This window comes from Mustela nigripes, chromosome 17, assembly GCF_022355385.1.
Source record: "Mustela nigripes isolate SB6536 chromosome 17, MUSNIG.SB6536, whole genome shotgun sequence".
In the NCBI taxonomy this organism is placed as follows: domain Eukaryota; kingdom Metazoa; phylum Chordata; class Mammalia; order Carnivora; family Mustelidae; genus Mustela; species Mustela nigripes.
In genome coordinates this window covers 33,508,471-33,533,753 of record NC_081573.1, presented here as the reverse complement: position 1 = coordinate 33,533,753, position 25,283 = coordinate 33,508,471, and the positions used below count along the sequence as shown (strand labels likewise).

General features: G+C 57.4%; 1 protein-coding gene and 1 long non-coding RNA gene across 5 annotated transcripts in view; both read right to left on the bottom strand.

The window, feature by feature from the left end:
• Positions 1–16,822, bottom strand: part of ADGRG1 (adhesion G protein-coupled receptor G1) — a 37,927-nt gene extending 21,105 nt beyond the window's left edge. For 2 of the 4 annotated variants that reach the window (XM_059382271.1, XM_059382270.1), the window contains exon 1: positions 9,242–9,446. The gene's annotated coding sequence lies outside the window, so the exon portion shown is untranslated. Of the gene's footprint in view, positions 1–9,227; positions 9,447–16,714 lie in introns of those variants that run through there. The other 2 variants (XM_059382269.1, XM_059382272.1) reach the window with 2 other exon arrangements.
• A 2,286-nt stretch (positions 16,823–19,108) lies between these two features.
• Positions 19,109–25,025, bottom strand: LOC132005315 (uncharacterized). Its single transcript, XR_009400774.1, has 3 exons — positions 24,718–25,025; positions 24,486–24,626; positions 19,109–23,108 (listed from the first exon to the last, which is right to left on the bottom strand). It is a non-coding gene; the product is annotated as an uncharacterized LOC132005315 (long non-coding RNA).
• Positions 25,026–25,283: the final 258 nt, after the last annotated feature.

The window sequence follows — 25,283 nt, the reverse complement described above, 5'->3', positions numbered from 1 at the left end:
TGGCCTTGACCTCTTCCCAGGCTGGACACCCCTCCAACCCTCATCACTGGCTGTCACAAGTGCTGAGCGTGCACCATACTTCTCTAGAAGCCTTCTAGGTTGCCACAGCCCACAAGGAATCTTCCTTCTGAGTTATCCTTAGGGCTGGGGGGTTCTTCCTGGCTTCCTTCCAGAGAGTTCCCTGAGGGCCAAGAGTGGGTCAAACCCGCCTTTCTGTGCTACACACTGAGTACCAGGGTGGAAAAGGGAAGAGAACACAGTCAAAGCTTCTGAAACCCCTTCTATGTGCTCGGTACTACCCTAGGCATTTTGGAGATCTCTTTCTACCGCTCTCCAAGGTTAGCTCCGTGGAAGCTATCTTCCAGATAAGCAAACAGAGGCTCAGGGAAGTGATGTGACTTGCTCAAGGCCACCCAGCTGGTAGGGAGGGATGGGAACCTCTAACCAAGATCTCTTCTGAGACATGAAGACATCAAGACCAAATGTGGATCTGACGCTTGACAAATCCCAGCCCCCACCAAGTGCACATCCAAACTTTATTTGATCACCTCCAGTGACAGGGAGCTCACTTCCTCCCAAGACAGCACATCACTTTGACCTCTAAAAAGTCCTTCACAGCCACCTAGTGCAAGAGGAAAGAGCATCTAAGACAGGGGGTGGCGTCCATGTGCCAGACAGGGCAGGGAAGAGAACCAGGGGCAGACGTGTCTGTCTGGGCCTACGGCTCCAGACCAGCATCAGACCAGGAGACAGGGCGGCGCTGCTCAGGAGGCTAACGGGCTAGGGTCTCGGCCAAGCAGCTATGAACACTTTCCCAGAACAAGCGGGGAACCCCCTTGGCAATCACACTCAAGGGGCCGGAGGGGGCTTTGCGATGGTTTCTGGCAGAGGCCATGGGAAAGGCAGCAAGGGCTTGGGGCCTGGGGGGGTGATGCTGTGCCCATGCACCCGCACACCTCCCCTCCTATCCCCAACCCCCACCGGTGGACCAGAGCCAGCGGGGCGGCTTCAGTCAGGAGGCAACTATTGTCTTGCTGCTAGCCCAGAGCTGTGTCCCATTCAGGCACTATTTTTGGCCCCCCGGAGGAAGAGGAAAAGAAAGCAAAGAAAGGAGTTGCTGTTCTCAGTGGAACCTTCTCCCGGAAAGGATTCCAGGGCCTGCTGGGCCAGAGAAGGCAGGCACTGTTGAATCAGAAGCTTCTATGCTTAAAAAGAGCTGGCAGGGAGCTGAAGTTCAGAGGAGCGAGGCACAGATGGGGCACCCCCGGCCTTTACACACATGTGGTACTCACTAACTGCAGGGACTCTCAGAGAAACAGAGGCACAACATCGCAGGTCCCACCCAACGTCGCAGAGCACTGGGAATGACAAAAATACTTAGGATAGCTCATAGGTCATGGCTGCCCAGAGCCAAGTCTCTGCCAAAGACATTGACGAGGCTCACGACACTGCGGACCAGAGCGGAGTGTGGGACAAAAATGATGAGGCTCATTTTACCAATCAGACAGCTGAGGCTCAGGAAGCAGCATGACTGCCCAAATCACAAGCTAGCAGCCTCACACCCCACCACCACCACCTGCCCCTGTCCTCCCCCACCCACCAGGCATTCACCAACTCCAGCACACTAGCCTTCTTTCTGTCCTGAGACACACCTCAGGGCCTTTGCCCTTCAACATAGCACATCCTTTCCTGGACCCATTCCCTGAATCATTTCTTCTTAGTCCTTATTTTGAGTATCACCTCCCCCAAGAAGCCATCCATGATTACCCAGCCAAAATTATCCTCCCCAACATCACACTCTTCCACGCCACCTTATCTTCTTAATTTTACAGCACTTAACGCTGTCTGAGATGCCCCTTCAGTTTGCTTACTTGTTTTCCATTTCTCAACACTTACTGTCTGGTTCACCACTTGAATCTCCTGTACTAGTGTTATCCTTGGTCCACAGTAGATGCTGCATGACTGCTGGTTAAGTACAAGAATGAATGAGACAGAGCTGGGATTCTAAGCCAGGTCAGGCTGGCTCCGAGCCAATTCCTGATGCTATACTTCTGTTCCAAAAATGCCACTGGGACAGGGGTTCCAGGATCAAGCCATCCTGACTCCCCAGCCTCTCACTGGCTCGGGGGCATAAACATCTCTGCCAAGTGCTTGATCAGAGAGGGAGTCCCAAGACTGTGCACAGCTTGAGAATAGGGATAGGACCTAAAATGCCAGCCTTGCATTTCCTCCAATACACAGCTGCCTGGTAAAGGCTCTGAAAAGTCCTGCAGTGAAGAAGCCTGGGAGCCCAAGCCGTTCCTAAATCACTAAGACCACAAACAGACTTTCAAAGTTGCTAGATTAGGTGATGTCTGAGATTCCATCTGAATTTGTGATCACTGAACCTTGGGTTTCTCTGGACTCAAAGGCAGTTACTACCCCAGGTCCCTTGACAGCCTATTCCTATGGCCCAGGGCTAAGAAGGGACCCAGGAAGGAATTTGCCATGAAGGTGGCCAATGCTAAACTTCCATCTGGACTCCTGTGGCCTCCCCCAAGGTGGGGCAGGGAGGGGAAACTGTACCTTTCTGTGGCCAGGGAAGATCCTGGGGTCTAGGACCCTGGCGGTGGGCAAATCCCAACAGCCAGCATGCAGAGACTTACAAGGCAGCAGGGAAGCAGGGAAGGAAACCACGTGGGAGCACAGATCCTATAAAGTGCACCTAGTGTCCCATAATGTGTGTGCCTGCCCACTCTATAAGGGGGGCACTAGTGTGCCCATTTCACAGCTGAGAAAACTGAGGCTCAGCCATGGGAGAAGCTGTTTGCCCACAGCTACACGGCTAGTAACTGGACCCCAATCCAGTTCCATACACTCCTTTGCCTGCACTGTACCCTCTGCTCTGCATGGACCCCCTGCCTGGGACTCTCCAGGACACAGAACAGAAACATCACTAACTCTAGGGGATTGGATACGCAGCTCCACGAGGCTGTGCTGCACCCAAAACCTCACAGCCCAGGAACAGGGGCTGGGTCCCTTCATCCCTACACCCATGGGGTCTGCGAACACTTCTACCCTTCCTGGACAGAAGTTACTGAGGCTCCCAGCTCTATGGGAGACAGAATCTGAGAGCAGGAGCTGAGGTGGGGACCCCCGGATGCGCTAGCACTTGCTGCAGTGTCTCTGCGCGGGAGCACCGGCTGTCCTCCCAACAATAGCTAGTGATGGGCACTGCTCCCCGGCCTGCCCCACCCCCATGCCTGGCCAGGCACCAGGACCTGGGAATCCCTGGCTCCCAGCCTGGAGAGAGGACCCCACCCATCTCATCTGGGCTGTGTGCCTAGGTAGCAGAGCCCGAGAGAGGGTGGCAGGTGCGGCCACAGACGCAGGATAAATACAGCTTTAAGGAAACTGGGTGAGGACTCCTTCCGAGCCTGCCCGCTGTCCACAGCTCTCTCGTGAGGCCCTGTCACATGCAGGTGTGTGGGAGGGGAAGCGCCACTGGGTCAGGAACACCCCTACCCAGGTAACGTGCCCATTGGATAGGGAGAGCAAGGGGCAGCATCAGCTCCCTGATGACTTGGGGTGGGCGTGTCCCCTTCTGGATCCTCCCTCCACCCTCCAGACTCACTCCTGCCCCATCCCTGTTTGTCTTCCACCCAGTCCACCAGCTGATTGGGAGGCCAGCGGGAGCCTTCCAAGGATGCCACTGGATGGCGCTACTGGTGGGAGTCTGGGCAGTGACAGGCAAGGCTCTGGAGTGCCACCTGCCCCCAGACATGGCCTGATGCCATCTGGATGGCCAGTGGGCTGGCTACTTAGGGACTTCATGCCTGGGGACGATGTGGGACTTGGGCACCTCTCCCACTCAGGGCCAGAAAAGCATGGGGCTGGAAGGAGCCGTAAAGAACCCCACCTGCTGCTCCAGTTCCCTCTACAATTCCCTGCAGAACTTAAACACTTGCAGGGATGGGAAGCTCACTACCTCAAGTGGAAGCAGCCATCTGTGGTGCCAGGGGCAAGTGTCCAGGCCTGTGTTCAGACCCTCACTACCATCGACTGTCTAGGGAACGTGAGACCTACTTCCCCATCTGTGAAATGTAGATAAGGATTCAAATCTCCAGGGGCCAGCAGTACTCAAGACTGGATAAGGGTCTTGAAGTGAAGTGAAGCTCTATGTACCAGAAGGGGTGGGTGTTTATGAGTCTCCCCAAGGGTTTGGCACTTGGCCAGATGGTGGCACAGCCAGAGGAGCAGTAGGCAGAGGGCACCAGGCCAAACATGACTCAGTTGCTCCCACTAACCCCTGGGGTTCAGCCCTCACATTTGTCACCATGAAGACAGGTGGGTCTAGGCAGTTGTCCCCCCTGCCACAGGGTCAGAGGCCTAAGGAGCTAACCACAGAGCACCCCCCACCACCACCGAGAGCTATACTTGTCCAGGGACCCAGAGGAGGCCTGCCACCTGTGCAGGTGAGGGGCCGAAAAGCCAAGGAAACAGCCCAGCAAAGGAATAGCCGTAGAGTGCTGCCCAAGGAAACAGGCCCAACTTGGACTCAGGCCCCAGGACAATGGCCAAGCGGTCAGGCCTGGGGTCAGAGAGCAGAGCAGGAGGGAGTCCCATTCTTGAAGAACACCATGCCAGCAGACCAAGATCCCATTGGATGGGAGTGTCCAAGGGCCCTCACAGGCTCTGGGGGCCTGGTGACTTTCCAATGACATCATGGGAGCACAAGGCTGGATAAGCTCACTGTTGCTTCCTGAGATCTTGGTGGTGGCCCAGATCAGTGGCAATCACAATATCACTTACAGTGTGCCAAGCACGACACTCAGCACTTAAAATACAGTGGCTCACTTCACCTTCTCAAGGGACCATTATCAGCCTCATTTTAAAGACGAGGGAAACAAGGCACAGAGAGGCCAATACACCTGTCCAAGTTCACACAGTTGATGGAACCGAGACAGAACCAGACAGCCCCAGAGCCACCATGTTGGGTTGTCTCTCCCAGGGGCACAGCTGAGCTGGGCGATGGAGGAGCGAAGTTCTGGGACAGCTCCACGTGGGGTTCTACTGCCCATGGGGGCTCCAGGGGGGCCGCCATCTCAGCTCATCCCCCACAGGCCTCAGAGAGAGATTAGAAACTGAGATGTCTTCGTCCCCATTTTACAGCATAAGTAATGAGGCTTTGAGAGACTGAGCTGCTTATTCAAGGTTGCTTTTCCAGGATTTGAACCTAGTTCCAACTCAGCCACCACATGACCTTGAAGACAACTCTTCTGCCCGGGTTTAGGGAAGACCTCTCAAAGCGGCTCAGTGAGCTGAGTACACGCTTCCCACCCCGGGGGCGGCTCCAGACCCATCCCAGCAACCACCCTGCCCAGGGATGGGACTCTTGGCTCTGTGTATCGTAGGGACACTGAGGTCCAGGTAGGTCACAACCTTGGGCCCCTGTGGCCCCCTGCTTACCCCTGTGGGCCTTGAAAGACAAGGCTGGGGCTTCTGGGAGGTGTAAGGCAGAGGCCTGAGGACAGGGCAGAGACACCTGAGAAGTGGCTTGAGAGTCTCTCCTTGTTGCTTATCTGGAGTTCATCGAAGCGGCCCCCTTTAGGGGGAAGCCGGGCTGGAGCCATTAGCTGCAGATTGGCCAGCCTTGCAAGGACCGGGCACAGGGCTGGCTCCCACAGAAAGGTCCCTGCCCTCCACCCCAGGCCACCTCCCTATAGCCTAGAGCCCATTCCACTGATGCCTAGAAGCTCTGCCCGCTTCTCAGGGGCTCGGCCTTTATCTCTGCCTGCCTGGGAACAGCCACACACACCACAAACTGTCTTAGCCTGAGCCTGCGGCCGCTCAGGAACCCAACACCCAGCCCACCAACCTTCCCACCAGGTCCTGCCAGAGCCCAGGGGGCCCCAGCTCTCCCCAAGGGGCAGGCAGGATGAAGCCCCACCCCCAAGCCTGGGTTGTTGCTAGTTGTCCCTGGGCCTCAGTGCCCCCTCCTGTCCGATGGAGGAGATCTTAGGATAAAAGCCCAGTAATCCCTCCTTCACGCATCAGTGGGGACACTATTGTTACCCACTTTTTCCAGATGAGGACCCTGAGGGAGACGCCCCAGGTCACATCACCAGAGAGGAATAAAGCCAGGACTCTCCCCAGGCAGACCGGTCTCCGTCTCTCTGTGGGTCCCACAGCAGAGCGCTGGCTCTGCAGGGGCGGGGCTGGGCTCTCTGGCACCCAGCGTGGAGCCCAGCCTGGCCCAGGAGCCCTGTCCCAACTGAGGAGGCCAGGGCAGCACAGTGGGCAAGATCGCAGACTCTGGAGCCCCAAAGACAAGTAGTTCCTCGTGGGTAAGACTCCCGTGCCTCAGTGTCCTCGTCTCTCAAGGGGACAGGCGGAGCACCAGCCTGGCAGGAACAAAGGTGTGTGCAAAGCACAGAGCCCAGCGCCCAGCGGGGACTCCATGAGCTCCATGATGTTCTAGCTCAGGCCAAGCCCCCCGGAACCAGGGAGAATTTGAGGCCTCAAGGGCCCCGGGTGGGTGCCTTGGCCCACCTGTTCTGACCCCGGTGGGGGTCAGAAATTGTGTGTCCCAATTAGCCCCTCTCCCCAGCAGCCCAGGTCTGACCCCAGAATCTGCGCGACTCCCCGAGTGCCTCAAGGATCTCCCAGTGAGGCTTGAGGACCTGACCGGTAGAGGGTAAGCCCAGGGACCTTGAGGCCCAGCCAGCCCCTCCCCGGGGTCTGAGAGGCCCCTTTGTGGCAGCCTGGCCCCACTCCCCACTTGCCATCTGCCTGGTCCCTGGGCTGGCTCCTGCTTCCCCGACTGCTGGGTTTGCTCACGTGACGCCCCCATCTGCTGGGAATCAGAAGGCAGGGTCTGGGGGTGCCATATCCTCCCCCTACAGCCATGCCCCTGACTCTTCACCCCTGCCCTGCAGGAGCCCACCTGTGCCTGCATCCCTGGAAGGGGCCCCGCCCCTGCCCCCCACCCCCTACCCCCACCCATGCTCGAAGCTCTGCTAAGGACCAAGGGACCTGTGGCCTGGCTCAGCCAGAACACGGAGCATGGTCCACGTGACCCCCTTCAAGGCTTGCCTGCCTCCCCCTCCCGTCTTTGTCATACCCGCCCTCCTAGGAAGGTGATGGCCACAGCACACAGACTCTGCCTCTCTCAGCTGCTCTCCCTTCGGCTGGCGGCCCCCTCCCTCTCTGTCCCCACAGCCAGGAAGCTGCCTTCCAAGCACAAGTGAGCGGTGGACCCAACAGCCTGGACTTCGGGCAGCCAGGCCATCCCACCTCACAGCCTTACCCTCCCCATCCTGTTGGGGTCATAGCCAGGGCACCCAGCACCGCCCCCGCCAGCACCCATCTGACCAGGCTGCTGGTCACAGTGCCATCCCCCGCCTGCAGTGCACAGGGAGACCTGCTGGCTTGGCACTCCAGGCCCCAGAAAGTGACCCGTGGCAGGTCTCCTGTGCCATCACCTGCTCCATCTCCCAGCAACCATCGTCCCCAGCCTTTTCCATGCAATGGTCTCTGCCCAAAACGCCTCCCACCCCAAACTCATATATGCACTTCAGTCAACCCCTTTACCCCTCCCCCCAGGTCTCCAAGCCCAGCCGGGTCCTCCTCCCAGCTCAGAAAGCTCTCTACCCCGCCGCGAGCAATATTCTGCACGCCTCAATCCCAGACCCTCACCATCTCGTTTATCTGTGTCCCTGACGAGCCAGGCTGACCGGCCCCTGTCCAGGGGCCCAGGACACCGAAGCCAGCACCCGCAGTGCACGCAGGCTGCCTAGCACAGCCTCTCCCCCACAGACCGTGCCCGGACTGGTGTCCTTCACACGCGGACACCCTTGAAGCTGAGCCCCAGGACCACAGGCAGAGCAAGCTATCATCACCTCTACATACCCATTCAGCAGCTGGGACAACTGAGACCCAGAGAGAAAGAGACAAGGCAAGGTGCTGTGACTGAGGAGGATCTGTATCCCAGATCCCCCAGGTCCCTGCCACAAAGGGGATTAGGTCTGGCCCCCAAAGCAGCCCAATCTCTAGACACTGGCAAGGAAGTCTCCATGGGACCCTGGCCTGGGCTCTGGGGAACCAACTCAGCAGCTGGTGGCTCTCACTGACAGGGAAGGCTTTTTCCCCCTCAGTCTCCAGCCCCAAGAAAGCCCCTCTGCCATCAAGGTGCCCACAGGAAGGGCGCGGGGGCTTGGCCCTGAGTTCGGGTCACCCATGAGTTCCAGACTCCTTAACTGTCTCATTCATTGCCCCCACCCCCAGGATACCAGGTACACAGTAGGCACTCAATAAAAGCTTGCACGAGTAACTTCTTTGGTGCTCTGGAGCCACAAAGACTCTTCCGACCCACCCTACCAGGCAGGATGGGAGTTGGGGTGAAGGGGTGAGAGGTTCCTATCTGAATATAAGCACCCCCAACCCTCCTCAGTAAAATGAGCTCCAGTCCCTCCCGTGGGGCCACGAAAGACCCCAGCTCAGCCCGGCAGGAAGGAGGTTGGTTGGGGAAGAGGAGGGAATGGGAACCAGTAGATCCCCACCCCACCCACCCCACCACGCCCCCTGCCCCCAACCGCTGTTACAGGGCAGGTGCTGCGGGTGCCTGGGGAGGAATTCCTATCAGTGCCACACACATGGGAGCACCAGGGTCTGGTGGTTTGCGGGTCGGAGGCTCCAGCCGCAAAGTCTGCTTCCCCATCTACCTTCCCCTACTTCCCGAGACCCTCTCTCAGACCCCATGGCCGGGGCCACTGTGGCCTGTGTGGTGAGGAGTCAGACTGCCCCTGGTTCACTTGGACACCCCCGGACCCCGCCCTGGGCACCTGTGGACAAAGCCTTTTCTCCCCGAGGCTGCACCCTGGACCTTTATCCCTAGACTTGAGACATGACCTGGGAGCCTCAGTTCCCCTATCTGCAGTGGGAGCAGGAGTGGGGACTTATCTCACAGACCAGAGAGCAGACCATAGCTTGCTGGACCTAGTGACTGTACCACCCTGAGCCTCAGTTTCCCTAGCTAACAAATAACAAGAGGCCCCAAGAGATTTCATCCTGTGGGGCCCCGTCCCCTTCTGAGACACCTCCCTGCCCATCCCGGCCAACCCTGCAGACCGCTCACAGCAGAGTTCATCTGGGCTGGCTGCCACCAAGAGACCTCCCAATTCCCTGTTACACCACCACCCTGCCCTCCGCCCCACACACCGCATCCCTCCTCCTTCCCGCTGTCACACCCTTGATCTGGTACCCAGTGCTGATGGCAGGTCCTGTGTGGAGACAGGCAGCAGGAACGCCTTTCACGATTCACCTCAGAGGCTTAACCCACCCGCCAGGGTCCGGCTGCCCCCAGTGGGCGAGCTGGTGAGCGTGGGAGGTTCCTGGCTCCTCTCTTGCGGCAGAGCAAGGCGAGCAGGGAGCCGCGGAGGTGGTGTTTGCGGGGGGGACGCCCCCCTCCTGCCCCAGTCGGGCTCCTCCCTCTTCCCTAGCTTGGCTTGGATGACGGGACCATATAGTGAGTCACAGATTTCTCGAGGGAGGCGGGAGGGGGCAGGGCCGAGAGAGCTCTGGCCGTGACCCTGGGGGATGCCCGTGACTCAGCGCTGGGCAAGGGGGCACCTCATCCTCACCACCCATCCAGGCAGACAGGTGCCCAGCGTGGACAGACAGCCGCGCTGCGGATAACTCTGCCTCCCCGCCCTCCATCTGTCGCTTCCCCACCCCCTGGGGCTCTTCCCCCCAAAGTTCCCGCAGAGAAGCCAGGGTTGCCATGGCAACCGGCCCCTCAGATACTGTGCTCCCCCCCTCCAAGGCGCAGGCGACAACTGCCCCTTCCTGAAGGAGAGTCCAGAGACTCCAGCCTCCTTGGCAGCCGACAGAAGCCGGCACTGACCGGCAGAGCGGAAAGCACTTGGGGGAGGGCAGGGGTGTCAGGTGGCTTGGCAAGTGGTCACTCAGGCCACCTGACCTCGAGCCCTCCTTGATCCCCAGTTGTCATAGCAAAGGGACATATCCCAATGCTCCCCAAGTTTCAATATTCCAATACTCCCATTCCAGATTCTGAGACCCCAGGGGTACATCTGCTGGGCCAACGGGGAAACTGAGGCCCAGGTAAAGAAATATTCCTGGTGGTTTCCAAAAGCCCAAAAAGAAAAATTGGGGAACGGGCTCATCCCTTCTGGCCACCAGCCTCTCAGCGGCTTGCTCCCACTTCTTAGGTTCATAACCACCCCGAGAGTCAGGAAGCTCCGGATGGCTCATGGCCTGCCCTGCCGGCCTAGAGCTCCTCATCTTCCCTCATCCCCACCCAACTCCCAAGTCATAGGTGCCATAGGAATTTCACAGTATAATGAGGGTAAGGGATGACAGCAATAATAATGATGATGATGATTACATATACTGACCATTTACAGCATTCCAGAACCTTCCCTCCCATCAACACCGTAGCACCACCGGTGTTGCACCTCACCAGACAGCAGTGAGGGAAGAATGTTGCTCGGGCCAGGGCCAGTGCCCGGCACTTGATGAACCCTCAATAAATATTCACTGTGAATGTGGTGATGAAGAGGGGAGAGCACAAGGTGGAGAAATACAGCTCAGAGAAGGGAATTCACTTGCCCAAGGCCACCCAGCAGGGAAGCAGCAGGGCTGGGATGGAGGCCCAGGAGGTCTGGCTCCACACAGCGCTCCTGACCACTCTTGAATCCAGCATCCCCAGACCCCTGGCATGGGGCCGGGTGCTGTAGACCCCTTCTCTTCCTGAAAGGATCTGCATTCTGGAAAAGGAACCTGCAAAGTCCCCCGAGGCCACATGAATGGAAGCCTTTTAGGCGGTCTAGGAGGCCAGGGGTCTGCTGCGAGAGAGAGGTACCCCTCACCTGCCTGCTGGATACAAGCCACAGGGAGAAAGGCAATAAAGCTAACAGTGAGGGTCAGGGAGGCCCCCCGAGTTGCCAGGAAGCCAGTGTTGTGGCCTCCAAGCAATCAGCAGCAGGCGGGCACTGTGGGCACTCGGCCCGTGTCTGGCCCACGGTTCCCTCCCACGGCCACAGTGGGCACTCGCTGCCTGCCAGGGCTGGAGGGGCCAGGAAACAATGGTGCGGAAGTGAGTTATCCAGAAAGGACGTGGAGCCCCTGACATGCAATGTCCCTGAGCAAGTTGTCGCCTCTTAGCCTTGGTTTCTCCAAAATTCATCCTCTGGGGCCAGGCCAGCTGGTAGCCACTGCAGCCTCAGCTGTGCCCCGGGGTCCAAGCCACAGGAAGCAGTCCCTCCCAACACACATGCCCCACAGAGGGTGCTGACCAGGCCCTCACAGGTGGAGTGGTAAAGGCACCACTCTCCTGGCAGAACATCTGAGCAAGAGACACAGAGCCTGGGCCCAGCTGCCCCTTGGACCATGTGGGAAAAGCCCATGTGGTGAACTGGCCCGGGCAGGAGGTCGCTTGCCAAGCTCTGCCTGCCCTGTCACCTTCGGGCTTCTCAGAGACCGGTCATGTGCTGGGCACGGTGCCAGGCTCTGGGGCAGGGACAGTGGGCCCACCCTGTCCTGAGTCTGGCTTACATTAGGGTGACACTGGGAGTCAGTTCCTGGCATTGAAGAGCTCCCAGAGTGCTCTGGGGGTCACAAATGAGAAACCCAATAAATGACTATTCATCGTAATAGTACCTATTATTAGTACTAAGCCGAACTGATAACAGCTGCTATGTCTACAGGGTTCCCTGTCAAGATGCCTATTTTAGGGGGACTGCTGTCATTTCATCCCGCCCAAACCTGTGGGCTGGGTCCCACTGGTTTTTAGAGACACAAAGTAATTCAGCAAGAGAAATGCTGGTTTGGACACCAGGGGCTTATGCCAGCAACGTGGGTGGGCTGGGTAGAGGGGAGGTCCGGAGGGCACTGGAGAACATAGAGGGAGAAGCGGGCGGGGGGAGGCTTCGGTCCAAGACCCCGAAGCAGGGTTAGGACCCCCTAGCCCACATGTGAAGGCGAGGGGAAGGGAGAGATGTATGTCAGAAACTGCCCTGAAGCATGGTGGGGGTGAAGGCAGGGGTGCAGATCTGGGAGGCAGGAAAGAGGCTGCCCTTGGATACAGTGGAATGGGGGGGCCTGCGACATGTGGGGGAGCCTTCCAACAGGCCACTTGAAATGCACTGCTGGGGCTCAGGGCTGAAGGGCTGGGGTCACCCGGGGCCTAGAGAAAGTCAAATGCATTCCTGGCTGGTGACAGAGGCCAGAGGCAGGGTACTGAGCGCCAAAAGGTGAAAGTGCAAAGGGTCTTTGTTTTAAGGGATGAAGGGGAGGCTGGGAGCCTGGGCTCGGGGCTCAGGCCGACCAGCTTCTCCTCCCAGCTCTGCCAGCTGGGTCACTCGGGCTCCCCCTCTCCAGTCACCCACCTTCTCCCCTACCCTGGGGAGACAACACCAGCGCCATAGGTAATAATTAACAAGGCCACACCATAAAGCTCGCAGCCTGGGCACGAATGAACAGCCCTGATGTCCTGGCAAGGGCCCTGTTGTTCAGAACAGCCTGAAGATGAAACAGAAACGGGACTGCCAGGCAGGTGGGAGCTGATCTGCGACTGCGCGTGGCCCCCAGGACAGGGTAAGAGGACGGAGCTGTGAGGCCCCGCTGTGACAGAGCTGGGGGAGGGGCCTTTTCCTCCTCCTCCTCCATCCTCACCCCCCTGCCCCCCCAGGGCCTTGCAGGCAGTGAAGAGCCGTGGCCCCTCTGTGGGAAGGGTCACAGGCCACCACTGGCTGCTAGGAGGTGGGTCTTTATTGGACAAGAGCATTTCAAGTCCGCCCTTGTCCCTTTGCAAGTTGAGTAGCCTTGAAAAGCGCCGAGAGCCATGCCTGGCACACAGTAGGTGCGCGACAAGTACTGGTCAGATCCCAAAGGCCTGGCACTCCACAGTTTGCAAAATTCTTTCTTATTTTCTTTCCTTTTTTTTTTAAACTTTTATTTTTATTTATTTGACAGAGAGAGAAAAATAGATCACAAGTAGGCAGAAAGGCAGGCAGAGAGAGGGGGGGAAGCAGGTTCCTCGCTGAGCAGAGCGCCCGATGCGGGGCTCGATCCCAGGACCCTGAGATCATGACATGAGCTGAAGGCAGAGGCTTAACCCACTGAGCCACCCAGGCATTCCAGCAAAGTCCTTTCATGGCCAACATCTCTAAAAACAGTGATGACTGTTCCCATTGAACAGACTTGAAAACTGAGGCTTGAAAAGAGAAACTTCCCAAAACATCATGGCAGGTTTGCTCCAGATCCGGGGCGTAAACCTGGGTCCCGGGATCCAGACCCCGTGCTTTGTGGCCAGCACTCCCAGACACCTCCCAGTTCGTTCCCGTGGGAAAGCCTCCTGGCCACAGTCGCGGGGCGGCTGTAGACCCACGATAACACCCTCTCGTCACAGCCGCCCCAGGGCCCAGCATGGATGGCGTTGCCCATGTGACTCAGCCACCCTCACAAAGGGAGCTGTGTGCCTGGGCCCTGGGCCCGCCTCCCCCACTCACTGCTTATCCCCCCACCGGAGAAGGAACAGGGAGCCCAACGGATCCAAGACTTGGGAGAGCACAGGCCCCCCCACCCCATGGGTCATTAAAAATGGGACAAGACTAATGGAGATTCAAGCCCAGGCTTGAGGTGCAAGACATTGGTGCCAGTTCCAAGGGTGGACTGGCAGGCAAACAGGAGGGCGGAGACCTGGCAGGTCCACACCTGGTTTTCTGAGCACTTATTTGGAGGTCTAAGGACAGGCTGGACCCAGTTGGCTCCCTTGGGGGTGGAGCTGAGGCCGGTGCCCGGCTCACATGTACCTGCAAGGGATTTCAGAAGCTCTGGAGCTGGTGGTCAGGGCACCTGTCCCAGCATTGGCCCTCCCGCCACCCCCCCCGAAGGTCTGAGACCAGAGTCTATGCACCCCTGTTGCGCACTGCATGCCAGGCAGGTGACTTTCATTCCCCCCCACAATTCTGCCAAGGACGCCTTGTCCTATCTGCTGGGGGAGGAGACGGAGTGGGGGGAGAGGAAAGGGAGCCAGTCCAAGGTCACACAGGATTTGAACGAGAATCTAACTCCATGGCCTTGAAACTGCCCCCAGTACCTCCTTCCTTGTTCCAGTGGCATCTTGACCTCATGTAAACAAAAAGTGGCCTTGGGCCCAGCACAGACAGGCAGGCAGGCAGACATCCCCCCTGTTCCTGTCCCTCTGGGAGGAGACCACTATAGACCACAGGTCCTCACAGGGTTCAGGCTGCCTGGGCATCCGAGAACCACCCCTGCTGACCTCCCAAGGAGGCAGGCACACCTGGGTGCCCAGCTGCCTGAGATAGAAGGTAGACAGAGCTACCACCCCCTCTTTCCAGGCATGACGGAATGTCTGACCTCAGCCCAGCCCCCAGCTGCACTCGGCAGGAGGTTCAGATCCAGCCAGAACAGGCCTGGAAGGTCATACCAGGAACCCTCCCACCTCTCAGCCATCAGAAGCCCCTGAGCCCTAGGGCAAGGATGGGCCTGCCAAAGAGGGACCACAAGCTCTCTCCCCACCCCTACTTCCACACCAGCGAGGCTAGGCCACTCTTGCCATGGGAAACAGGTGCAGGGACAGGCATCTGGAGGCCTGGGTTCCTAAGAGGAGGTCCTAGCCATCTGTGAACATAGGGCCCTGCTTTATAGCTCAGGAGACCGGAGTTAGGGGATCTGGGGGTCACCTTCCCACTTGCCTCTGGAGCCAGCAGTAGAGCTGGGAGGACTGCTCCTCCCAAGGGGCCTCTGGGTGCCCCGCTCAGGCCTGGGGGAGACTCAGTGACCAGGAGGCTCCAAACTGCCCCTCGTCCCTCCTAGACTATCCCCCCCACCACGGCATGGCCCCAGAGTCCTTCAAATAGTGCCACATGGGACCTGACACCACAGGGTCCAGCTCCGAGCATTCAGTGCTGTGTCCCCAGGTCTGAGATGGGGACATCAGGCCATCTCACTGGGAGAGCAGTAACAGGTGCTGTTACTACCCTGGGCTCTCTTTTAAAGGCGAAGTCCTTCAAGGTTGGGGACAGTGCGCAGAGGAGACTTCCAACTCCTCCCCGCCCCGCAACTGTTCAGACAGGAGGGCTGGGGCAGGCAGCCCCGCTGATGTCTCTATATGGTCGTGCCCCTTCTGTCAGCGACTCCCTGGGCCCTGGACTCTGAGGTCTGGGTGGCAGCTGCTCAGGGAACCAAGACTTAGGCCTCTGGTCCGGCAGTGAGTCATTGTAGCTCCCACACAGAGGGAGGCAAATGAGGCCCAGAGAGGTGGGGCGACACCCCGTCTGACGGCCCAGCAGTGTACAAAGGCACTAGGACTGGCTCTGTCTCACAGGTGACAAAGTGCCACCTCCCTTGACTGCCAGAGTGTCCCCAGAGCCCTGGATCTCAACTTTGACCAACCCGGTGTGCCCCACCCCTTCTCCAGTACACCAGCCTCCCCATGCCCGCAGAGTGAAGGTGCTGGCTGCCGGGGAGAGGAGGAGGCCAGTCTTCTCACCCGGGACTCCAGCGGCCCCCGCTTCTCTCTCTGGAAAAGAAAGAGCCAGAACCTGACCTTTCTGGTGGCAAGCCCACAAAGCACCCGGTCTCCGGCTCCAGGAGTCCCCCCCGCAATGGCTCCCAGAAGCCCTGCCTTCTGCATACGCCTCCTCCCGGCAGCCAGGCCGTCGCTGGGGTCTCCCCGCAAAGTGCGGGGGCGCAGATGGCTCACGAGGCATAATGGGGCAGCGCTGACAGCTACTCATTAGTAGGGCCTATCTAATTAACGGAGGGAACGTGGGGCGCCCATTTTGCTGCCCACACACCCCACGGGAGCCAAGTGGGTAAAGACAGAGCTGGCCGGGCGCCAGGCTCCTCCCACCCACAGCCACCCACATCTGTCTGGCTGGCCGTCTGGCACGTGGGGCTGGAGAATCAGAAGGGCTGTGAACTGTGGGGTGAGGGCTGCTTCAGTCAGTGTTTTCACACCATCACCCTTGCCCAGCCCCCTGGGGATACAGACAGGGAAACCACCCAGGGAAGAAAGCTCCCAGGCCCTTTCCTCCATTAAGGCTCTCCCGTCCTCGGCCACCCCGCAGAAGTCTCATCACAGGGACCTGAGGGACTTGGGGAAAGGCTCAGAACCCTGTGCTGGCCAGACAGGGCAGGCATGTCCCCAGGCCTGGGCCCTGTCCCGTCCACTCAGCTGACCAGGGCGGGCTGTCTTTCTCTTCCTTGTCAGAAGTCAAACAGCCTGGGCCAACCTGCTCCCAAACCGGTTTCCCTTGGGATCCTAGGAGGAAACGGGCTCTGGGTGCTGGGGGACGGAACAGGCAAAGACCCGGGTGCCTGTCCCCTGCCTCCCTGTCCGAGCCCTGGGACTTGTAACCTCACCTGGGTCCTCAACAATGCACAGCACCCCCCCCCCCATTCCCCAACAGCCGCCCAGTGCCAAAATGACCCCCACATCGGCTCCACCCAGCCCACACTCAGAGCAGCAAGGGGGGAACCCCAGCACAACCAGGGCCTCCAAACCTGCCCAGAGCCCTGAGCAAACCCAGGGCCGGGCCTCCCGCATGCCCTCAGGGCCCGGAACTGAACCTGAGAGCCTGCCCACAGGCTGATTACGGAAGGTGGGCCAGCCTGAGAGCCCGACTTCCCGAATTTTCCTGCCCTGTCCTCCACCACAAACAGCGACCAGTGACCAGGGGCTTCTTACCTCCGAGTCTCCAGTCTTGGCAGCCTCCTGGCCGGACTCCGCCTCCTCCGCAGACACCTCTACCTCCTCCCAGGGCTCATGCACCCAGCCTGAGCTTGTCTGAGCAGGCTGTCCCAGGTAAGGCTCCGCCTGCCCGTCTTGAATTTCCGGCTGGCTGCCCCCTCCCTCTCTCATTCCCAGATTTCTCTATAGGGTCTGCCCGGATCCGGGTCTGAGAGCCCCTCACCCCTGGCCTCAGCCCTCCATGAGTTTTCAAGACCTCTTCCCAATGCATGGGCTGCTGGCCTGCCCAGGGGCCCTGGAGGAGCCTGGAGGAGCCCCCGTAAGGGGGTGCTGGCCCACCTTCTGTAATCATCACCTCCCTGATTGTCCTCCTGCTGCCTCCCCGAGCTCAGGCCCCACGTGAAACCCAGGCCCAGGCTTACCTGCCTATAGAAAAAACAAGTCAACAGCCCCCCGCTGGCTGGAGGGGGCGGTAAGGCAGCGCTACAGTGGGATGGGGAACAGGGTGCCCAGTCTCTACCCTCAGAACCTCCAGCCTCTTGCAGAACACAAAGCAAGAACTGAGACAGACAAAAGGGGGGCACAGGTATGGGCTCTTCATCCTAAGGAGGGGTTCAGGGAAGCTGCTCCAGCCACCCCAGGGGTTGCAGAAACAAGTAGTCCAGACAGGCTCTGCCCCACCCCAGAGGTTCCCATGGGGGCCCTGGGCACATGCCTGCCAGCCTCCTCCACCACTGGCCCCCAGCCCAGCCTGGCCAGCCCCTGCCTCACCCTTTGTCCTCATCTCAGACCGGCATTTCTCCAGGGAGGGAGACCCAGGGAAGGGTCTATTCCAAGTTCTCACAGCCAGGAACCAACCCTCTCCCCCAGGTGGCTTCTGATTCCAACCCCCACCCCCAGTATCCGCAGTACTGAGACCCGAGATACCACTCCTTCCAAGAAGTCCTCCAGACATGGATTCATTCAACAAAGTCTGTATCCTGTGCCGCTGTGGGCCACCCTGTGCTCTGAGAACCTTCCCTCACCTCCCCTACCCCATGTGTCACCCAGAGCCCCCCCTTGGACTCCCCCTTACTTGGGGCCCATTCCCCAGTGTCAGAATTCTTCCTTTCTTATCTGTGTTCCCTGCCCTGTCACCAAACCCAAGCCTCAGCCCAGGGCCTGGTGCAGAGAAATTCTGGGTGACTGATGGGTGACAGGAAATGTGGGAAGACAAAAACGGATGATGAGCTGATGGGAAAACGTACAGGGGAAGGACTCAGCCATGCTTTTAACATGTGCTTACCGACGACCTGTGGCACACCAGGCTCTGTTCTAGATGCTAGGGATACAGCAGAGAACAGAACGCAAAAATCTCTGACCTCTTAGAGCTGGAGGGGGAGATAGATAATTAATAAGCCAATACGTGTGAAATATACCCGGTAAGAGCTATGGAGCAAAGTAAAGCAAGCAGAGGAAGGAGAAGAGGACTTGGTTTCAGTTCTCTGTGAGCAGACTGGATGTGGCAAGGGAGGCAAACTACACGTTTGCAGTGAGGGCATGCCCGGTGGCTGGGACAGCACATACAGAAGCCCGGTGGTAGGTGGGCACTTGGTGTGCCTGAGGAACAAGGAGGAGGTGGGCAGAGCTGAACAAAAGAGTCAAGGTAGACATGAGAGAAGGGAGGCACAGGAAGGATGGATGGACAGATGGACAGCAAGGGAAGGGGGTGGAGAACTCCAATCTCAAGGATGGGCCCTATCTATTGGCCACAGCTGAGACCCACTGGGGTTGCTGGTCCTGAGATCGCCTCCAACCGCTGCTCCCCTCCCCGCCCCCACCCGAGGGGGGGGCAAATTGCCAAGTGCAAGACCGCCCCTGCTCCGCCCACGGGCATGCATGCCTGCTCCGCTCAGCCGGAAGCCCTGGGCCCCCTCTGCCCCCATGGGCTGAGCACAGGTGACCCCAGAGAGACAAGTAGGCCTGCAGGAAGACAGTCTGACTCTTAAAGCCCCAGGGTTTCCCCAGGCCTTGAGAGCTGCGCCTGCCTGCCCATGACCAGAGATGCTGTGCACCCTGATAAGAACACCAGGGGAGTCCCAGTTTGTGACTGCTGGGCTCCCCACGCCCAGGCTCCATCCTCCTCACCCCACTCTGCCCTCAGGGGCCTTGACAGTGAAAGAATCCGGGAGCTCTACCCAGACAAGGAGGGGAGGCCTTGGCTCCACCCTCATTCCCCCGTGCTCTGGGCTTAAATTCACTGTGCCTTAGGTCGGCTCTTAAATGAGGACATCTGCCTTTGCCCTGCTTGCCTTCTAGAGGGAAAGGAATGGGGTCAGCAACTGGCCCTGCCAGAGAAGCTAACTGTGGAGCATTTGCGGGGCTGGGGGCTTGGTGTCCAGGAGCCCCCCTCCCCCACCATCCAGGACTCCTCGCTTTACCCTATGAGAAGGAGACCCTTATTAATGCAGGTTTTACAGGTAAAGGTGGGAGATGGGGGATTAGGAGTGTTACGTAACACATCTGAGTCATACCCAGGAGGTCTGATCCAGGACTGGGACCTTTTCTCTGTCCTGGCCTCAGCCCAGCCTCCCTTTGCTCTCCCCCAGGCCCGCTCAGTGGGAATTCTCAGGAAATGCAGACTCCTTTATCTGGACAGGAGGGAAGTGTGGGGGGGTGGGCACAAAAGGCTCCCAGCTCTGACCTCTGACACTCTTGTGGGACCATAGGCTCAGGCTCCACACTCCCTTTCAGAACGAATGCCGCCCACAAACGCAAGAAGTGAGCTCCCCATCTCTGGGGGGAACTAAGGAGAAGCTCAGCAGGGGTGTCATAGAGAAAATACCTGCCACATCCATGGGGAAGACTAATTGGTCTTTTTTTTTTTTAAGATTTTATTTATTTATTTGACAGACAGAGATCACAAGTAGGCAGAGAGGCAGGCAGAGAGCGAGGATGAAGCAGGCTCCCCGCCGAGCAGAGAGCCCAATGGGGGACTTGATCCCAAGACCCTGAGATCATGACCTGAGCTGAAGGCAGAGGCTTAATCCTCTGAGCCACCCAGGCGCCCCTTAATTGGTCTTTAAAATCATTTTCCACTCACAGGTTAATTCACAAGAGCCATTTTGTACTACTTCGTGTTTTTGTTCATTAACCTGATATTTACAGAGTAACTACCAGGGGCCAGGGTCTTATGTTTAGAAAACACTCCTCACCGTGCTAGGATGGGCTCCCCCTCTTCAGAAAAGAAGTGGAAAGACAGCCAACGGTGTTCCCGTTTCCCGTGATGAGTTCATCCTCTCTTGGCTACATCTGGTGGTTGCTCTCCGTGCTTCAGCCTGTATTATCTGTTCACTTGCACCCTATCTGGAGGTCAGTCTTGGGTCGCTCCCTGGCTGCATGGTGCAGAGCAGGCCAGAGCCCTTCTCTGAACCTCGACATTCCCCGTCTGTGAAATGGGGATAATAAAAGGACCCTTCCTACAGTGTTTTCAAATGAATGACATGAGGAACCAGGGCAGAAACCACTCTGACATGCTCTCTGCCCACCAAGACTCATTTCACCATCCCAGCAACTCTGAGGAGTGTGTCTGCCCCCATTTGACAGGTGAGGAGACTGAGGGCAACCCAGAGAGTCAGAGCAATTCATGCAAGCCCATGGGAGTCGATGGCATCAGGCTACATCCTGAGCTTCTGGGACATGTAGGACCCGTCCTGGCGCAGCCCTGTGGGGGCTTCTCTGGATCTGCCCCGTGTCAAATCGACTCGGGTCTACTTGGGGTTGGTATTGGGGCAACTGAGTCATCTCCTCCTGGGGCATTTTCCGCCAGGCCTCTGCATGTCTCCTCAGAGTCAGCACTCACAGTATACAAACCAAACACAGGAAATGGGTATAAATGAAATGTCAAGGCCATGTGGGCAGGGAGGTTGCGGGCTGAGAAAAGCACAGCTCATGCTGGGCCTGACTCTGTGAGAAGCTTCAGGAGCATCTAACCCCAGGGCAGGGCTGGCTTGCCCATGGGTCTCTTCCCAGTACCAGGGGTCCTTCATCTCTCCTGACCTCTCCACCCCCATCTCCGCCTAGAGAAATTTCACCCCCCAACCCCGCCATGGTCCATTTCAAATGTCTTCTCCTCCAGGAAGCCCTCTTGGAGTTATCCCATTCTTACCTATAGGAAGTCAGCCTCTGAACCTCTGAACCTTAAAAGCCCTGCATTTTACCTACAAGAACACTAACATCCAACTTTCTTGGTGTGTGTGCCAGGCCCTTTCCTAAAAACTGAATGGGTTGACTTATTTAATCCCTGTAACAATCCTATTTATTACAGAAGAGAGACTGAGGCCCAATGAGATTTAGTGACGCATCCTAGAGCACATTGCCAATTAGTGTCAGAGTCAGGATTTGTACCCACACTTCTGCTGGACTGTGATCTAGCCCTGTGTTGTGCAGCTCCTCAATACATGTATTGGATCCATTCATTCAACAGACATTTTCTAAGGGCTCACTAAGTGTCAGGTCTCACACTGGTTTTTGTGAACAGAAGATAGACACCACCCCTGCCTTCATGGAGCTTATAGTTTGATGGAATGAGGGGTAAAAAAAAAAAAAAATCAATGAAGTAATTAAGTAATTCAGTAGGTATGAAGACAAATAATGACATATAATGTAAGGACAATGAAGAAAGCAAACCAAAAAAAAAAAAAAAAAAACAAAAAACAAAAAACAAAAAAAACAAAGGGAAAAGATGGTATGCAACAGGGAATCTGCTTTAGCCAGGTAATCCAAGAAGGCTTCCTAGAGGGGGTGACATTCGTAACAGGGTCCTGACAGATAAAGAGGAGCCAGCCTTGGAAAGAGTGGGCCTGGGATACAAGGAACAGCATAGGCAAAAGTATGGAGAGGGCAATGAGCTCAGAGTGCTGGGGAGACAGGCAGCCAGTGAGTGTGGCTGAAGCAGGGAGACAAGGGTGATGAGGACATAGACCAGTGCAGGGATGGTGGTCCAATCCCCAGCCCCGGGCAGTGGGATGCCATGTGTGGATTTAAACAGGGGGATGAGGGGCGCCTAGGTGGCTCAGTCATTGAGCATCTGCCTTCAGCTCAGGTCATGATCCCAGGATCCTGGGATCAAGCCCGGCATCGGGCTCCCTGCTCAGTGGGAGGCCTCCTTCTCCCTCTCCCACTCCCCCTGCTTGTGTTCCTCTCTCACTGTGTCTATCTCTCTCTGTCAAATAAATAAATCTTTACAAAAATAAAATGAAAATCAACACGGGGATGAAGGGATCAATATACATTTCGAGGAGAACAGCTGAAGGACTAGACTCTGCCCTGATTAGGTCAAGGCTATCGGTCAAGGCTGGGTCAAGCTCCCTCTCCTGCACCCCAGGCCAGGCCTGGTCAGGAATTCTGCTGCTAACACAGAGAGAAAGGTACAGGGCACCAACCCTGCAGAAGTACCCTGGGGCAGAGCGTAGGGAGGCCCCCATCCCATTCAGGACTCTGGTCCACCCACAGAGCTGGAAGGCAAGCAACCGTCCTTCCGCCAGGCAGTCTGTCTGTCCATCTACCCATCAGCCCTCGGCATCCTTGGATCCAGAGCAGGTCTTCCACCATCCTGGTGTCAAGCTGCTCACGCAGTGACTGTTGGCTCTCTTGAGTATTGTTCAGGCACGAACGCCAATCTTTCCCTTGACGCTGCCGAGTCCGACAAAAGTGAAATGACAAAGACATGTGAGAACCTCCCTTACTCATCAAGGACATGAGTGATTTTCTACATAACTGGACAATAGCCTTCAAGCCCTGGAATCCTGGATGACTCAAATCCCGACTTTTGATTGCACTGCTGGAGGGGACAACCACGTTTGGTCTTTGGTGCTATTCACAATACAGTGACCACAGGCACGACATGCTGCCACGAGGGTACCTCGTGACCCTTCTCTCCGCCCCTGCCTGACATCTCTCTGGACAACCAACAAAACAGTAGCTCTAGGCCTAATGGGAAGCATCTGCCAGTCTCCATGGTGTAACACACTACGTGGTCAGCTTCGGGACGCAAGCATCGACCACAGACTTGGGGCAGGTAGTGCGATGGCTCACCGTGCTGCGGTGTTTCTGCCATGTGAATGCCAGAGGCATTGGTAACTGTGGGAGCACAGATGGTCCGTGCACCGGGGCCATCAGAACACGGGACTACAGACCGGGTGGCGTCAACAACGGAACTGTATTGTCCCAGGATTCTGGAGGGTGGAAATCCAAGAGTGAGGTCTCTGTAGGATTGCTTCCCTCTGGGGGCCGTGAGGGGAAATCTGTTGCATGCTCTCCCCTCGTTCTAGTGTTGGCAGTCTGGCATTTTTTTGGCTTCTAGAAGCATCTCCTTGATTTCCAAAGTCTTCATCTTCAGGTGGCATTCGCCCTGTGTGTCAATAACATACGATGTTACATGGGTTTCAGGGATACAACATGTTGATTCAACAGATCTGCATCTTACTCAGTGTCTGCACCGATCGTAGACCCTACCCGCCACTGCCCAAAGCGATTACAATAGTATCGTGTGATCTCATTCTTAGTAGAGGCTGTGTTTAACGATCAACTCCTGTGAGCCAACACAAGCAGGCTCCAGCACATCAGAGGTCCTGGCCACAGCCCTCGGCCCTGCCCTGAATTCCTGGCTGACGTCCCTGCAAGCTCAGAGGAGGGACAGGTCAGGAGAGTTGGGTTAGCTCCTGTAGTCTCCATCCCCAAAGCCTGGTCTCCTTCCACAGGAGAGGGGCTCCTGAGGAAAGAAAGCAGATGACAAGCTGGGGTCACAGGGCTGTCCCACCCGACCAGCCCAGAGAGGAAACAGTGCAAGTGCCTCGTACCAGGAAACGGCTCGGAATGCACAGCCAGCGCTGTCCCCGTAGGGTGACCAACTGTCTCCATCTGCCTGGGGCACCAAATAGATCGCTGTTGCTTTAGCACTAAGAGTTCTGCCTCCCAGGAAACCCAGGACAGTTGGTCGCTCTCACCTCGTGGTCCCATGGCCACCATCAAAACAGAAGTGTTTTTAATGCTAAACTCGGTGAAAATAATCAGAAAGCCAAGGTGATGCCATGCCCTGTCTTGGGAGTTTGCCCTGAGACAGGGCCAGTCTCGGGTCACCTCAAAAATGCTCTGTATAGAGAGGACGAGGCTGTTGCTGATGTGTTTCTAGGTCAAGCCTGAAGGCAGCAAGGATGTGGGGAAAGGAGAAGCCACTTTGAGGGGTTGGGTAAGTGCAGGATCCCAGAGCCGGCTCAAATCTTCCCTCTGTCCCACACTAGCAGTATGACCTTGGGGAGATGACCTAACAGCTCCGTGCCTCAGTTTCCCCATCTGTAGCCTGTTCCCACCTACTGGGGTGGTCATGCAGCTTCGGTTAGAGCACCGCGGAAAGCAAAGCATCTGACACGTAGCAGCCACGTAAGCAATGGTGCTAGGGAAGCAAAGCCCACTGCTGGGATTGGGGGTGATTCTTTCCATTTCAGAGTTTTTATTCCATTACTGCTGCTCTAACGTAGTTTGCACAATAAAAGCAAAACAAAACTAAAACCCTTGGTATCTGTGTATACGAATGTATATAAATAGAGCCCAAAACCAAATGTTGGGCTGTGGCGGAAGGCACGATGGAGGACTGCTCCCCAGACGCTGTGGCGGGCCCCAGAGCATTGCCTCTCCTGGAGGTGTGTTGAGAACAGCTGACAGAAGGCACTGGTGCCTCATTGAAGTTATCCAACCCACGTGAGCCCTGAAGCCTGAGAAGGCAGCTCACTGGAGGGAACAGGAGGCACGCGAGCACAGCTCCCGAGTCAGAGAAGGTGTCCATGCCGGCGGGGCAGCCCAGCGTGGGCATGACACAGGTCCTCTTCCCCAGCCAGCGTAGATTCTCTTCCAATTTGCGGCGGTCATGGCCCTGGGGGATCGGTGGAGGGAGTCTGTCCTATGACACAGAAGAGGCAGCCACGCCCTCCCAAATGGGCTTTTCCACTTATCTGAGCTCCTACCTCCATCGTAGGAGCCTCAGTGTCCTCGTCTCTCAAGGGGACAGTCGGAGCACCAGCCTGGCAGGAACAAAGGCGTGTGCAAAGCGCAGAGCCCAGCACCCAGCAAGGTATCCAGCAAGGAGCTCCATGATGTTCTAGCTCAGGCCAAGCCCCCCGGAACCAGGGAGAGTTTGGGACCTCAGGGGCCCAGGTGGATGCCTTGGCCCACCTGTTCCAGGGTAGACTGGCCCCGGGTAGGAGTCAAAATTGTGTGTCCGGAGCTCCTCCCACGCCCTTGGTCCCTCTCCCCAGCAGCCCAGGCCTGATGCTGTCGCTTTCTGAGGGACTCGGGTATGAAGAGCCCCACCCTCCAAGGGCCTCAGTCACTGGTTTGGGGGGGGCAGTGATCTAGAAAGCAGAGGCCCCAGTGGGTCAAAGTCTAGGCCTCTCAAGTGTTAGAGAATGAAACCCTCGGCTCACCCAACACCAACAGGCCGCACCTGTTGCTCCGTAAACACACCTGCTCCCACTTCTGAGTGGCGGGACCCCTCAGGGAGGCCTCCTACGGGCACTCGGCCAGGGCCATC